Raw genomic sequence first — 17,357 nt, 5'->3', positions numbered from 1 at the left:
AATGATTGGTCTCTCTGTTGTTTTAAGAAAAGAAAGCCCTATGTTTTCCTTCTTTCTTCAGACAGAACATGATCTTGAATTTCAGGAACTGCCCTGATTATTCACTTGAACCTACACAACCTATAAAAACCAATGTCAAGGTGAAATTGTCTTAATCCTATACATAAAATTTCAATTAGCCAAGCTAATTAAGGAGGAATGATTTCCAAATAATTCCAGAAGTTAATAGTAACAGAACTGTTATAATAGGATATCCCAAAAGATCTTTCCCAAAAGGGATGGTCTAGTTGAGAATGAGTCCAATTGTATATAAACATACTTGGAATCATCTCAAAGCATGTTTCAACGTGCCTGTTGACTATGTGTTTTTAATATGGATTTTGTTTTCATTCAGAATATAGAGTCGATATTTTCTGTGATGACAAAATTACAATTTTGAACATTTTGTTTCTACTAGGGGAAAATAAAGGTCTGAGTGAAAAGGTAGCAACCAAACAAATAGGAGTGTGGAAGGGGAAGAGTTCCAACAGGAGTCGGACAAGATCACTTCGGGCAGAAGGTAATTGAGTATGTTTTGTGGCCTTTCCAAGGAGTCTGTGCTTCAAAGTTGTTTTGCGTCATTGTGCCATGAATGTTTGAGTATGTACATGGAACCCTAAATTATCACCACCTGGCTTCGGTCCACCAGTGGCACATTCCTCTTGTCCAATGATGCCTTAGCTCATGGTGTACGGTTGAGTCACTAGGAAATCCAGAAAAAGGATGGGATCAAGTCCCATGCATACAGTGATTGGCCAGCCCTTGTAGCATCAAACTCTGGTTAGTTCCACTCCTGGATCCCTTTACTACATGGATGGTGACTTAAGACATTTGATGATGTTGAAGCATCATGTTGTCTGTTCCTTCTAAATCCAAGAATTTGTTCCACCATCAGAAGGGTATGCTTGATGAAAGATGGGTCAGAGTCATCTGAAATGACAGGCTGTATTTAGCAGAATAATCTTGTCTTCTTTTATTTATTGCCCAAAGAACTGATTGTTCATGGGAAAGAATTTTTAGGCATCCTAGTATTTGTTTTTGGAATGTATTTTTCTACATATGGTAGCATGCAGCATCTGCATGATGGATGGTAGACAGAAATTTTTTACTGCAATTCTTCATTACAAATAGGAGAAAACTGGAGGACAGAGAGCCTCAGTAACTTATTCAAGGTAATCAGATTTGTTAGTAGCCAAAGCTAAAACCCAGGACTCAAGATTCCCCGCATTTCACAGATGATTTCATAAGAACATGCAGACATTCCAAATCAGATTCCTCCCTCTCTCCCAAGCTCATTCTTGATTTGAGTATCATTTGTTTTTCTGGAACTAATTACAAATTTACAGTTTAGGCACCAAGCCAAGCCCAACTATTATGGCTTCAGGCTCTGTCAGGGTAAATATAAGCAGAGATGTTCTGACTCTGCTCTGTGAAGCCTCTTCAAGGGTCACAATGCAGATGTGTGCTCATGTGAGCGTGTGGTTGTACGGATAGGGACGGGGCATCCTCTAACTATGACAAGATTACTTCCTTCTTTACCTACTTACCTATTGGTAAGATTTTGTTTAAAAAACAACAAAAAATGTCTGTGGTGTCAGACATTCCTGTCACACACATCAGCATGTCCCGTAGATACTTTCTCCTGAATCCCAGAAGAAAACATTATATTTTAATTGTAAATTATTCTTTATGGTATAGGGTCTATATTACTGAGACTTCAGTAACTTTGGGCTTTTTAGTCCACAGGCTCCTTACATTACGTAGTGGTGGGTTTTTATTTGTTCACTTACTTGCTTGTGCGTTGAATGATCAACAAGGCTAACAGACACTTTATATACAGATTCATTTTATCGTTTATGTGTTACTGAAAATCCAAACTTTACGACAGAGCGATATGTTAATGCAGAGAATTTATTAGTTGAGGCCACAAGCCTGGATCCTTCCGAAAGAACACATCAGATAAAGCCACATCAGGATATTACTTTTGATAATAAATGTACAGACCGGACCATCGCTATGCCCATCTGTAAAGCTGGGTGGGATATTGTGGGCATCCCCCATCCATCCTTCCACACCCTCAACACACTTTTTGGCCTGAAAGCACGTCCTGACTTGGTGGAATAGAAAATGTGGAAAGTGTTAGGACTGAAGCTGCAAATTCAGATAAAAATGCCTTGGTGTGTGTAGCTTATTCTTAGGTAAGTAATATACCTGAAGGTATCTGAAAATTATCTTTTCTTCATAAACATATGGTTTTGTTGGCTCTGCCTCAAGGCAAACAACCATGCGAGAGATAGTACAGAGTTCTTATTAGATGATTTGCCATAACAAGATAGACTAATTAGCTCTTTCCTAAGAGTTCGGTTTGATGTTGGAGAGCCCGTGAGAGCCGTGGAAGCTGAGGGGAGAGAGGGATGTCACTGAGGACGGATGCCAAACAGAACTGGGTGGTGACACGAAGGGAGAGATGCTGAAGACAAACTAAGCCATGTTCTGCGTTAAAAAGAGGCATAAAGACAGATGGCCAAGAGGCGCATGAAGAGCTGCTCAATGTCACTAATTATTAGAGAAATGCAAGTCAAAACTACAATGCGGTATCACCTCATACTGGTTAGAATGGGCATCATCAGAAAATCGACAAACGATAAATGCTGGAGAGGGTGTGGAGAAAAGGGAACCCTCTTGCACTGTTGGTGGGAATGTAAATTGGTACAGCCACTATGGAGAACAGTATGGAAGTTCCTTAAAAAACTAAAAATAGAACTACCATATGACCCAGCAATCCCACTACTGGGCATATACCCTGAGAAAACCATAATTCAAAAAGACACATGCACCCCAGTGTTCATTGCAGCACTATTTACAATAGCCGGGACATGGAAACAACCTAAATGTCCAACGACAGATGAATGGATAAAGAAGACATGGTGCATATATACAATGGAATATTAGCCATAAAAAGGAACGAAATTGGGTCATTTGTAGAGACTGGATGGACCTAGAGACTGTCATACAGAGTGATGTAAGTCAGAAAGCGAAAAACAAATATCGTATATTAACGCATATATGTGGAATCTAGAAAAATGGTACAGATAAACCGGTTTGCAAGGCAGAAATAGATACACAGATGTAGGGAACAAATGTATGGACACCAAGAGGGGAAAGCGGGGTCGGCGAGTGAGATGAATTGGGAGATTGGGATTGACATATATACACTACTATGTATAAAATAGATAACTAATAAGAAAAAAAAAGAGGCATAAAGAGCTAAAATTTGGAATCTGAAACCATTTCGTTCTTGACTTGCTCACTTGCAAATAACCCAATAAAAACGTATAGGCTTCTTAAAGGCAAAGATTGTGTCTTACCAATTTCTGCATGTCTAGTGCTTAATATAGAACCAAGCACATTGTTACCACTCCTTAAATGTTTATTGTTTTTAAGTAAATGAATGAATGCTTAATGTACGTATATATATGTTTCTCTACCAGAGAAAAAGATTTCCTTTTTTTTTTAGGTTGATGCATTCCATGGTATTACATATGAAATGAGATGCCCTTTTAATCTGCTCTGCATGAAACTGACCATTCTGAACAAAGAAATTGGCCTTCTCTGAATTCTGATGCTCTTAGAAATTGAGATAAATATTTAACCATCCCTCCCTGTGCCCTTGTGGATCTGTGTGGAATCCTTGAGCCAGCTAATTGAACATTAAATGTATAAGTTAAACTACTCATCTCTCAGTAACAGAGGAGGATAAAGTTAGTACAAAAAGAACATTCTTCTTCCTCACCTGTAAACATAAAGCAAAACAAAAATCTGCAAGCGTATTTTGAGATACGTTTATGAGGAGCTTTGACATATGCATATGAATTTGATGATGAAGTTCTGACATTTGTACAACTACACACTCATAAAGTTGTATCAGAAACTCTTTAAAAAACCACCACCATACATACATTTTGCTGTTTTTCTGGAAAAAAAAGTAGGTACTCCTAATCCATGGAGTTTCCATTCACAGAAAAAGCTGTCAGGAAAGAAAAAGTCAGCCATAGAAAGGCATTCTATTAGGGAAATGAACCAAATCAGAAAAGGAGAACACTATTTGCAATTTAACCAGCCAAGTTAAACATGACACGATTAGAGCCAATCTTTGGGGACCAAGTTAGTGGTAATTGTGCCTTATTTAACTTGGCCAATTAAAGGCTGAACTCTTTTCTAAATTGGCTATTTTCAAAGCAATCACACCTTTGCACTCAGAATTTTTTTCAGCTTGCCATTTTTAATTTAGTATTTGACTGCTTAATGGATGTATGTGTACATGGACCCATGACTAAATATTTGCACATAATACAAAATTAATATGCATTTGTATTGGGCAGAATGAAGGGTTTCTTATTATAATAGGCTTTTTTACCAGATCAGGGTCATATATGTTTTTACATGTCCAATAATTTACAACATCTGAAAAAAGTATCTAAGCTGTGAAATATATTGCCTAAGGGAAGATTCCTAGAAAATAACTATTATAACTTGGGGAAAAAAAATAACCTAAGGAATGAGGGTTTCAATGTGTAGAAAAAGTAGAGAAGAGGATAAAGTGTTGGTTTTTCTACCAACTATAAGTGCATCTTCGTTTACTTTGTCACCACGAGTCAGTTAATATTTATTGAATGCTCATTCTGTGCAGAGAACTGCTCTTGACCAGATGATTCCAACCAAAGCCCCAGAAATTATCCCTGACTCAAGAAGCATCTACTCTTAAAAAAAAAAAAAAAAAAGGAAGAAAAGACCCAAATTGTGTGGAAGCATAAATACAAAGACTGAAAGCTCGAATCAGCTTCTCAGCTTTCTACACTGGGATAAAAGTATTCATAAACGTTAGTGTTAAGACTCAAGACTCAGAAAAGGAGAAAAGAAAACAGTTGAGGGCAGGAGGTCCTCATAGCTCTATGAATTGAGACAACGGAATTAGTCAAAAAAAGTTTTTCTGGGGAAATCCAGTGGAATATGCACTAGAAGAAGAGTGAGAGGCTCTGAAACGAAAGTAAAGTCAGCTTTGTAGAAAAAAACACGGTAGGTGCTCTACACTAAAACAAACCTATCTTCCCCATGCCTTTAGGAATTAACGACATATGTGTTTTTACATAAAGTGTGGATCCAAATACGTAGACTAGAGTAGACTTGACTTTTCAAGATCTAAAACCATTTTCTGCCTAACAGAATGAGTAGTTGCTGAAGAATTTCAATACCATGTTGGATGCATTATGGTTAATTTTACAGCCAGCTTTTCTACACACACTTTCCGTTCTTTGTGGAGATGGAAACCTTAACGCTGTCACCTGTTTTGATCAACAGAAGGAACTGATTACAAAGAGAGGTAATCCGAGTGCTGGGTAAAGTTAGGGCAGAAGTAAAATGAAAACCCGTACCCTGAGGCCACGTGGTGGGGCTTGGTGAGGTGAGCTGGAAGGAGCCCTGGATCCTTGGCTTCTAGAAAAAAGAGCTCAAGGCTCTTTCCTTGCTTCCCTCGGGTTGGGGGTGGGGTGGAGAGAACTTCACCCCCCAAAGGAGGTGTTGCTGTCTTTGGTCACATTTTGTGACACTTGATTGGCTGACATGGTGGTGGGTGTAGTGGCTGGAGGCGTCACGTGTTAAAAGATGGGTCTGTCCCCCGTTCAGCTCCTCTGACATAATCCCTCTCTTACTATCGATTTTAGATGCTCTTTCTTCCCACACGGAGTAGACTCCTGGCTGGCTTAAGAAAGCCTGGGGCCGAAGACCTAGGCCAGCATTGTTCAAGTGTTGGCCAGGGTTCCTGCTTACTCTCTGGCTCTCTCTGGACGTTTGAATTGGCCTTTCTTCTCTTCATAGTGATACAGTCTGAAGGCTTATGTTTGGGGAAAAGAACAAAGGACAGCAGGCCTCTGTCTGGTATGATCCTAGGTAGAGCTCACTGAGACAGGATCTGGTCCAGCCCTTAGAGGTGCACTGTAGTTTAGAGGCTGAAATCCCAGCTAACAACAAAGTGTCAGGGGCTTCCCTGGTGGCGCAGTGGTTGAGAGTCTGCCTGCCGATGCAGGGGACACAGATTCGAGCCCTGGTCTGGGAAGATCCCACATGCCGCAGAGCAACTGGGCCCGTGAGTCACAATTACTGAGCCTGCGCGTCTGGAGCCTGTGCTCCGCAACGGGAGAGGCCACGATGGTGAGAGGCCCGCGCACCGCGATGAAGAGTGGCCCCCGCTTGCCACAACTAGAGAAAGCCCTCGCAGAGAAATGAAGACCCAACACAGCCATAAAATAAAATAAATAAATTAATTAAAAAAAAAAAAAAGCTAAGGATGTACCTCATATCTTATTAAAAAAAAAAAAACAAAGTGTCGTTTAACTTTGCATATCATTTCTCTATGCACGTATTTATTTTGGGGGCCTTGTGGAGAGGTAAGTCTACTTGAGGACAGAATTTGCATATTCTAAAATGCAAACACTATCAACATACTCCAGTAAACTATCATGATGATCATCTTTAATGTCACTCCAATCTATAATCTCTAACAGGCATGGGCTCTGCAAGTGTCTCCTACACCCTGCTGTGCAATCTTGAGTGAGGTGTTTTTCCAAAAGATTTTATTTTCAAAGTTAAAGCTCAATGGTTGGTTAAAAAAGAACCTTGGCCTGATACCATATGACATAGCACTTAACATTTATTTTTGGAGACATAGATTGAGCCCTGACTGCACGTAAGGTATTGTGAAGAGTGTTGAGTTACCAAAATTAACAAGTCATGGCTTCAGTCCTCAACCTGGGGAGAGGCAGATCAGTTTAAAAATGGTCCCTGGGACTTCCCTGATGGTCCAGTGGTTAAGACTTTGCCTTCCAGTGCAGGGGGTGCGGGTTCAATCCCCGGTCGGGGAGCTAAGGTCCCACATGCCTCGTGGCCAAAAACCCAAAACATAAAACAGAGACGATATTGTAACAAATTCAATAAAGACTTTAAAAATGGTCCAAAACAAAAAATGGTCCCTAAAAACAATCGTAAACAGATATACATGAGATAGTCAATACAAGAGACAGCATAGAGACGGAGATCATGAGTTGGTTGAAAAGAGATTCTCTATAAGAGAATGAACTTTGTGACCAGTAAAGGGAAACATTGAAGAAAGGAAAAAACAGTGGAGAAAAGAAAAGATAATGGCACATAAAGGGAAATGATGTCAAGTAAACAAAAGTATTGCCCTTTAAATCTGTCCATTCCGTTAAGAATTTGAGTGGAGTAATCATAAGAAGAGTACAGTAATTTTGTCTTTTTATTCTGATGCATTGACATCTTGCGCCATGCTGATCCTGGAGAGCCTGCCTCTCCCAGGACTAGCTAATTCCTAGAGATAGTAAAGGACTTTCCTGCCAGCTCACCTTTCATATGCAAACCAGCCACACCCCACACCCCCAGCCATCTCCTTTATGGGGCTCTCACACTCTGGGGCGCTATCCCCTGCCTTAATCACCCCATGGCCAGTGCAATGGATGAAATGTTTGCGTCCCCCCAAAATTTATATGTTGAAATTCTAATCCCAGTGTGATGGTATTTGGAGGGGCTTTTGCAAGGTAATTAGGTCCTGTGTGTAGAGCTCTCATGAATGGCATGAGTGCCCTCATAAAAAGAGGCCACAGAGCTAGCTTCTTCTCTTCCTGTCAGGTGAGGACACAGTGAGAAGTTGCAGTCTGCTCTCACCAGCACCTGGCTGTGCTGGCATCCCTCATCTTAGACCTCCAGTGTCCAGAGCTGTGAGAAAGAAATGTTTGTTGTTTAAGCCACCCAGTCTACGGAATTCTTTTATAGCAGCCTGAACTAAGACAGCCAGGTACTAGGCAACTAGGGACAGCCCCTATGCCTCAGAGCCCGCTGAAATCATGCAAACTAGACAATCCAAAGATTGTTTACCCTGCCTCATGCATTCCTTCCCACAAAAACCACCATAAAGGCTTTGCCCACATTTCCCCTTGCTCTCTCTGCCTCCTGGCAGACCCTGGTGCTTCCCCATGTGCCCCCTCCTGCCCCACCCTGTTTCTTGGGAACTGTGACTAACAAGCTGTCTTTTCAATGGCAGTTATCTCCTGATCTGTTGCCCTCAGCATACCTCAATAATAATAAAACCAACTTTTTAAAGCAGTGAGTTCTATGTCAATGGAAGATTGTAAAAGGCCACCAGGAAAAGAAAACACAAAAAACTAAAATCTCAGCAGAGAAGAAAGAGTTTAAAAGTGCAGCTGGAGAAAGTGTGGGACAGAGGCCAGGTGGGAGATGCCTGAACAACACGGCCCCGTGTCAGCCACGGTGAGTGGAGGGAAAGACATTTGAAAAATGCATCTTAGGCTTCAGAGGCAAATTCAGCTTGTATACTTCTTTTCCTGCCTTTGTTATACGCGATTTCATGTTAAGCACATTTCTATCCCTAACCTTGCAGTCAGAATGCTGGCAAGAGAGCTGGCAGGCATATTTGCACTGTATTTCAGATATCCCTGAGATTGCTAGGATAAAGAGAGGGTGGTGGTGGGCTGGAGAAGAGGACCCCAGCTGAGGGGAGAAGAATCTGCTGACAATGGAAACTTCCTGCTACCTGTCCCTCCACTACACTAATGCTGTCTTCATCTACTGAAAAATTAAATCTAAGCATGCTACTCTCCTATTTTAAACACTCAGATGTCCACCGCTACAATGTTTGGCATATAAATGTGTCCACGATTGAGTTGGATCGTACCTTTCCAGTACTTTCACCCAGTGAACCTTATTGAATGTTCAGTGTCATGGAATTTCTCACCACTTCTTGAACAGACCATGCTTTTGTAACCAGTGGAGCGCTAACTCAAGACCAACAGAGAAATGGGAAAGTAATCCGTTATTAAGAGATGGACAAACCCCTGCTTATGAAAAAGGCAGGGCCGTCTGATAACAGCATGATTGGAAAACATGGTTTCCTTTCAGGGCTGAATCTGTCCTCCCTTTCATCACAAATAGCTGACTTATGGCTTAAATACTCAGGGGCACTTGAGAGAGAGAAGGATGTGGCCGGACCTGCAGAGCAGATGACAGATCCCCTTAAGTAGCCAGCTGCCTGGGCACAGCTAGTGGCCTTCTCTACCTACTCACTGGCAGAAAGGGGAAGAGAGAACTAGCAAGACGGCCAGCCTGCCTAAACTGTTGATATTTGCAACAAGGAGGCTGGACATGCAGGAGTCAGGACTTTCCTACATGCCTCTTCTAGCGCAGTCACCCTGCCCAGGGCTAAGGCACGGCTCAGGGAATGTCAAGTTCTGATTCATCGCGATGCAGGAGGCATTTGTATGTATAGTTCTCTTCCTCCAGTCCAAGTCTGGGAAGGATGGAAGTACTTCCTTTGAAACATGAGAAGAAAGAATCCAGAGTTTCTCTATTATCTTTAGTAAGTGGACTCTTCATTTTTTTAAATCTACTTTCCCCACTGATCTCCTTCAGGACGGGAACCACATTATCCATCAATGCTTAACACAGCAGGTGGTTAGCAATAATAAATTTCCCTTTAGTGAGCAATAAACAAATGAATAAATGAGTGATGAACAAATCCCAGGCAGCGGGGAGAGAATGTACCTATATAAACTTTTATATTTTTATTATAAAGTCCAAAAAAATAAGACGTAACAATAAAGATTGCACATATATAATGTTGTTAAATCCTCAAAACAATCCTGGGAAGGGAGATTATTCTCATTTTTTCCTATGAGAAAACTGAGGGTCAGAGAGACCATATTAACTACCTAAATGCACACAACTAGTAAGTGACAGCACTGGGACTGAGACCTCAAACCTTCTGGTTCCAAGTAGACAATACCAGAGCTGTCCGGCAAGTCTCATGGAGAAACTCATCACAGGAAGATAAGAAGAGAGCTAGAGGGGGAAGAACAGGAGTGTGGTTTTCAGATTTCACTGTACTTAAGAATGAATGGAGGTTCAATATTCAAAGATACAAGTAATGCCTACGGGTCACTAAGAAAGTGACACAGAATTCAAAAGAATGAGGGGAGAAGATATGAAGATGTAGTAATAGAGAAAGATTCTCAACCTTTCTAGGAATCAGGGAAATGAAAATTAGATGGCTGAGATGTTCTTACACGCAATATTGGTAAAAATTAAGAAGTTTGATAATTTTAAGTGTTGGTGAGACTACGAGGAAATGAAATGGGTACCATTGTACACTCCTGATGGGAGTATAACATTGTGTAGCCACTTAGGAAGACCATTGGCAGTTTCTATGAAAATTTAAAATGCATATTCTTTATGACCCAGCCGTGGTCTAGAAGGTGGATTCTGTGTATCTCAGGGGATATGCCAGACTCATTCAGTATCAGGGAGAATACGGTAACTTCTATTTGTGTTCAACTGTACACCATCCTTTTAAATTTCATGTTGAGAATCTATTTTTGCGGAGGGTGCCGTGGAGCACCGCCTCGATGCCCTTTCTAGCTGGTTCCCCAGCTGGCAGGAAGGGTGACTGCCAAAGGCTTATGGCTGAGCAACTCCTAGGGAATTGCCCTTGGCTCAGGGGAGCTGCTTTGCCCAACCTGGTCAGCCTGTGTCCGATGACTGGTCAAGTTGGGGGTAGAAAGACTAGCCCCTTACCTCAATTCTAAATAGCACTAAGGGGCCATCCAGCCCTGAACTCCAGGGACCAGCTGAGTGCTCGCTGGCAACTGCATTGAGCTCACCTTCTCTCCCCGGTAATGTCCCAGCATGCACAGCTCAGAGCCTTGGTGTCTGTTTCCTGGGGAGCTGACCTAAGGAGGTTGTATAATGCACAAATGAGTACAAAAGCACACACATATAATTTACAAATATTTAAATGCACATATATTTTGGTGAATGCTCAAAGATGTGCTTTACTGATAGGGTTGCCCTGTCTACCTAATATTCGTATGTTGAAGTCCTACCCACCCCTGCCCAGTCCCTCAGAATATAGTCTTGTTTAAAAATAGGGTAATTGTGGGGCTTCCCTGGTGGCGCAGTGGTTGAGAATCCACCTGCCAATGCAGGGGACACGGGTTCGAGCCCTGGTCTGGGAAGATCCCACATGCCGCGGAGCAACTAGGCCCGTGAGCCACAATTACTGAGCCTGCGCATCTGGAGCCTGTGCTCCGCAACAAGAGAGGCCACGATAGTGAGAGGCCCGTGCACCGCGATGAAGAGTGGCCCCCGCTTTCCACAACTAGAGAAAGCCCTCGCACAGAAACGAAGACCCAACACAGCCATAAATAAATAAATAAATAAATAAATAAATAAATAAATAAATAAATAAATATTTTAAAAAAAATAAAAATAAATAAAAATAAAAATAGGGTAATTGTGGATATGATTAGTTAAGATGAGGTCATACTGGAGTAGGGTGGACCCCCTAAGCCAATATGACTGGTGTCCTTATAAAAGAGAAATGTAGCCACTGAGACACACACACAGGCAGAAGGCCATGTGGAGGTTGAACTTGTGCAGTCACATGCTGAGGAGCTACCGGAGTCTAGGAGAGAGGCCTGGAAAAGGTCCTTCCCTGGCACCATCAGCAAGAGCACGGTCCTGCTGAGACCTAGATCTTGGACTTCTAGCCTCCAGAGACAATAGGTTCAGTTTTTTTAAGCCACTCGGTTTTTTTGTTGTTGTTGTTTTTGTTTTTTGTTACGGCAGCCCCCGTGAATGAATACAGTGCCTGAGAGAAACAGTCACAAATATGCACAGGGATATATTCTTTGCAAATTCATAATAGTGAAGCAGAAAAAAAATAGTATAAACAATGTAAATGTTTATCAGTTAACTGATCACAAATAAAATATAGCGTATTCATGCTATGGATATTTAACCTCAGTTTAAAAGCATGTGTTAGGCTTCATTATATTGACATAAAACCTTCAGCAGTCACTATTACTGAGTAAAAAAAGGGAGAAGTTGAATGACCTGTGCAGAACAAAACCATTTAATTTATGTTTAAGAAATGCAAAAGAATACTCTATCCTTTGATACATCTGTCTATGGATATGAATACACAGAACAATGACCAGAAGGATACGGTCTAAACTTTTGACACTGTTTGCCTCTGGGGGAAGGGTAAAGAACCGGGGGGTTGCTAAAGGGATTTTTCATCAGTAATATTTAACTTTTAATAAGAGAATATATTCACAAATTTTCTTTGTAATTAAAAATTAATAAAAACAAGCAAAAAATCATCAAAGGGAACGTAATGTGGCATCCTAGAACAGAAAAAGGACAATAGGTAGAAACTAAGGTAATCTGAATAAACTCTGAGCTTTAGTTAATAACAATGTCTCTATACTGGTTCATTAATTATAATAAATGCACCATAGTAATGTAAGATATTAATACTAGTGGAAGCCGTGTGCAGAGGGTTATATGGAAACTTAGTACTATCTGTTCAGTTTTTCTGTAAAATCTAAAATATAAGGTCAATTCTAAAAAAACTCATCTAGGGCCCTTGAGTTAGAAGAATGTAGATTCCCAGGCCCCGCCTCCAGAGATTCTAATTCAGTAGGTCTAGGGGGAAGCCCAGTAATTTTTGTTCTTATTAAGCACCCCGAGGGGATTCTGGTACTTTGAGTTACTACGGGCTAGAAGAAAAAAAATCAAAGAAAATCCAACCATACCCATTGGGTTAACAAAGCTGGTGCTTGAAGTCTTTTCACAGGTTGGACTGGGAGTTAGGAAGGGAGAGAGGTGATATGGAGCGTGTTTCTACTCTGGGGTGGCTGGTCCAGGAGAGCGGAACTCCCTGTCGTGAGGTCGGCCCCCGAGGGCCCCCGAGCACCTGACAGCCGATGGGCAGCCAGCCAACCGCACAAGGAGCAGCCTCTGCCTTCCCATCACCACACTTTGGCATATGGTTAGTTCTCCGGCTTTTAACTGTATTTTGAGAATAGTGTTATAAATAATTGATCCTCCCAATTAAAATGTTTTTCTTCCAGTTAAAATTTTTATGAGTGACCTGAAAACATGGCATATTTAGCCACCCTCCCACCTCCCCACTCAGGCACTCAGTTTATTGTTCCGAGTTCTTGTTCCCTTAAGATAGTACACAAACACGATCGTAACGGTTATTACAACAGATGGTAGGTGTGCGTTAACGTGGCCTCCACCACTGGCTTGAGAGGACGCCGAGCCTCCTCATCTTGGTAAGCAAGGGTGTTTGGCCCCATATTGAGCATGTTATTCACTCATTCATTCATTCATTCATTCACTTATCCTCCCAGCGTTTGTGGAGAGGCTATCGTGTGCTCAGTATCCTGCTAGGTGCTGGTTAGCCAGCTGTGAAAAAGATGACAGATTTGTCCTTAATAAAACTGGTTATTGTTAGTTGGACTGAATTGTCCCTCCCAGTCTCTACAATCTGATGAATGAAGTCACAGTAAAGCTGATAAATTTTTTCAGTTGGAAAATAAGACACTTCTATGACAACGTTTAACACAACGGACTCAATTACAAGAGTAGGCTTTTAGATATTCCTCAAAACATACTATCTTGAAGATAAAGATTTCGACTGTTCCTAATACCAGCATTAACCCTCCTGTTTCCAAGTCGGGTTAGTGCTATCAGAACCTCACCACCAGCCTCCAGAATGGCACAGCCGGATTTGGGGCCCTCATGGCCAGAAAGTGCCTGGGGGCACCGTTACCGACATCATCGTACACGTGGCTTTGGAGACCTCCAGCCTCATTTTGGGAGAATACACTGAATACACAAGAACCTTTGCCTTTAAAACACTTAGAATAAAATCATCATCTGTACTTTCACTCATCATGCCCTTAAAACTGGAGGAAGTTGGTAACCAAAAATAAAGCCAGAAAACTAAGGGAGGAGGAAGCATGTTAGAATATTGACGTGAGGATCATTACAGATGCAGGGCACAGCTGGAGTCTATGTGAACTCTTCAGAAGCCTGGGTGTGGGAAGGAGAGAAGAGGAGGAAGAACAGAAGGAGGAAGGCAGAACAGGGGCAACAGGGCTGGAGTGGAAAGGGTTAAAGATGAACAAGGCGTAGCGGGGGGAAGGGAGTGATGGTTAGCACTTTTTGAGCACTGCAGTCACGTGGCAGGTAATGCACACACATCTCTCGTTTAATCTATACAACAGGCTTTGAGAAGAGAACACCAGAGTGCCCTGGGATGCACACTCAGGTGGCCTCCCTACCTGAGGCCACGGCCTTAACCACTGCAGGCCCTGCCCTACCGAGAGGCAAAGAGGACAGCAGCTCAGCCCTCCTTCCATGGGGGCTGGGGCACCTGCGGGCAGGAGAACTCTGCAGTCCAAAGGGTCAGCTCCAGCCAGGTGTCTGCCAGGGACTTGTGGTCGTGCCCCCTGGAGTCTGTGCAGGGACACTGCCTGGCCTTGTATTTTCCCAAAGCCTTTCACTTAGGAGAAGGGCCTCAGCTAGTCTGTGCAGCGAACCTTGTGCAAATTTGAAAAAGTCACCCCACTGGGTGGACCAGTTAGAAAAAGATGTCCCTTCCCTGGGGTCTGTGACTTCAGCCCCAGGCAGGACACAGGGTTTGGGGTACCCAGGGCTGGGCTCTGATGTTTATGCACAAACTGTGCAGCCGTCTTTGGGGCTGGTAGGGCTCTGAACGAGGGAGCAAGCAGGGCCCAGGCGTCCATCTGGGTGGAAGGGCAGCTCGTGTTTTCCCCCCAATGTAAAAAGTAAACTGTGTCAGGCAGCAGCCGTCCTCTTTTAATATCAGGCATTGAATTACTCAAAAGAGCTTTGATTGGGAAGCTGGTTTGCCCCACTCCTATTAATCGAATAGCCAAAGCATAAATTGGCTTTCAAAAGGTAGTTAGAAATGAATTTTATCCTTTAAAAGGAAGGAAAAAAAGATGAAGTGCCAACCACAAATCTTCACAATGGAATACCCAGGAAAGATAGACAGTAGCAATAAATAGTAAAACCTTTGTATTGATAATATGCTTCTCTGTGAGGGTTTCAAAGCCTCTTTCTGTATTTTTAAATATACTCACGCCTCTCAACCTGCCTGTGACATAGGGTGGGCAGGTATTATTATTCCCATTATTACAAGAACTGACGCAGAAAAACGGAATGCCTGGCATAAGCTCATATAACACATCAGCATCTGAGAGAGATTAGAAGGCAGCCGCCCAATGGCCATTCCAGACAAGACGGTATTGCCGGAGAATGACACAAAGTGGCAGAGTAGCAATCAGGGTTTAAGACCCACGTTGCTCACGAGTCTGTTTTGGACGACAATGCTTAGCAGCTAAAATGAACGATGCTCCATTTATTATTATTAATATACATCCCTGTGCCCACATCACGGAGACATACTTCACTGCCTAGCCCTGCACAGGACTGATCGGCTTCCAGCAGAAGCAGGCAGGGCAGGGCTCAGAACCTCCAGGGTAAGCACACGACAAACGCCTGAATGACTGATTGGGTGTTTGCCCGTTAATAACAATAATCATTTCTTTAGGAGCTGACTGTTTGCGGGGAACTGCGGTAAGATTTCATCTTTCAAAACTCTCATGACAACCTTGTGAGGAAAGTGTCATTGCCCCCATTGCACACAGATGTCAGAGGACCCGTCCAAGTCCGTGCAGCTGGTTAAAGGGCAGAGCTGAGACTTGCACCCAAAGGCCCCGCTGCGCTCTAAAGACAGGGGTCTAAACTACTCTGCGATGCTCCCTCTGACCAAAGTGTGTCTCTACAATTTCAACACTGATCCTTCTCCGCATCCTGGCACATGCTAACAAAGTCTGCTGTGAATGAAATCAACTGGATCAGTCAGGGTCCTCTGGAGAAACAGAACCAACAGGATATATGTAGACACACAGAAGAGTGTTGCCAAACCAGACCCGGGTCTGCCTGCCCCCTCGTGCCGTAAAGCCAATCTCCTGACACCAGATTGTGGTGAAGGAAAGCACAGCCTTTACTGCAAGGTGCTCCCCATGGGACCAAGCAAGAAAACAGGCAGCTCATGCTCAAAAGACCCAAACGCCCCAGTGGCTTTCAGGGAAGGGGTTTTAAAGGCAAGCTTAGGGGTGTGTGTGGCAGGGAGCCTGGTCTGCTCGGCGCAGCTCTCTGTTCGGTTGATGGTGAGGTAACGGGGTGATGTTTTGGGAATCTCAGTTATGAGCTTTCTGGCTCCAATCATTCTGGGGGTCTACGTGCTGGTGGGCAGCATGCAGTTAACTTCTTCCACCTGGTGGGGGGTTCAGTATCTACAAAACAGCTCAAGGACGTGGCTCAGAATATTATCTACAGCCCTCGAGGAGGAACTAAATGTCCTTGACTTTGTTTTATGGCCAAACTATTATTATTTTGTCTTGCTTAACTGTTTTACTTTGTTTCTGCATTTTCTCACTTCTCTGATTAAATGTGCACTTTGGAACTTGGGGAAGGCCTAGAAGGCTAAAGCTTTTCTACAGACAAGAGGCAGGGGACACGGGGGTCTGTCCCTAGGGAGGTCCTGCAGGGTCCTGCTTGGTTACAAGAGTTGATTTATCCAGGAATTGGCTCATGTGGTTATGGAGGCCAAGAAGTCCCACAGTCTGCCATCTACGAGCTGGAGAACCAAGAAAGCGGTCCTGTAATTCTGTCTGAGTCCAGAGGCATGAGAAACAGGAGAGCCAATGGTGTAAGTTCCAGGCTGAGTCCAAGAAACCCCCAAACCAAGAGCATTGATGTCCAAAGGCAGGAGAAGGTTGACGTCTCAGCTCAAGCAGAGAGAAGGAATTTGCCCATCCTCCACCTTTTGTTCTGAGCCCTCAGCAGGTGGGATGATGCCCACGCAAACTGGTGAGGCAACCTGCTGTACCCAGTCTACCCATTCAAATGCGAGATACCCTCATAGACACACGCAGAAATAATGTTTACCAGCTCTCTGGGCATCCCTTAGCCCAGTCAAATTGATACAGAATATTAACCATCACATCAATTTAATTCCTAGCCAAGATTTTTGGTGAAATAGACTAGACTAGACTAGATAATATCAGAGTGCATCTCAGGCAATAAAGGTAGTTATTGTTTTGTGAAACAGTTGTTTCAAATGTGTGTGTGTGCACCTGCATACTACTGGGTGGTGACATAAAGACTATTTATTGTGGGTCATTAAAGAAAAGCCCGAGAAGCACAGATTCAGGGTCCCCTCTGCCCCTCAGCTGCCTTGAGCTTCCCTTCTCCCCACTCACGGCCACTTCGAAAAGACCCCTGCATCTTGGAACGCACCTCGGTGGTATCGGTGATGTGTTTGCTAAAGATGGACAGCAAAACCCAGA

At 43.0% G+C, this 17,357-nt stretch overlaps 1 long non-coding RNA gene across 7 annotated transcripts in view; it reads left to right on the top strand.

Annotated features, from left to right (window-relative positions):
• Nucleotides 1–17,357, top strand: part of LOC309607184 — a 218,092-nt gene that overhangs the window by 102,182 nt on the left and 98,553 nt on the right. For 3 of the 7 annotated variants that reach the window (XR_014232305.1, XR_014232306.1, XR_014232307.1), the window contains exon 3: nt 458–559. This is a non-coding gene — a long non-coding RNA (uncharacterized lncRNA). Of the gene's footprint in view, nt 1–457; nt 560–2,396; nt 3,524–3,556; nt 4,869–15,553; nt 17,211–17,357 lie in introns of those variants that run through there. The other 4 variants (XR_014232309.1, XR_014232310.1, XR_014232308.1 and 1 more) reach the window with 3 other exon arrangements.

This window comes from Balaenoptera borealis (assembly GCF_965194805.1).
Source record: "Balaenoptera borealis genome assembly, chromosome: 12".
Taxonomy (NCBI): Eukaryota; Metazoa; Chordata; class Mammalia; order Artiodactyla; family Balaenopteridae; genus Balaenoptera; species Balaenoptera borealis.
This window is presented reverse-complemented; position numbering and strand designations above follow the sequence as displayed.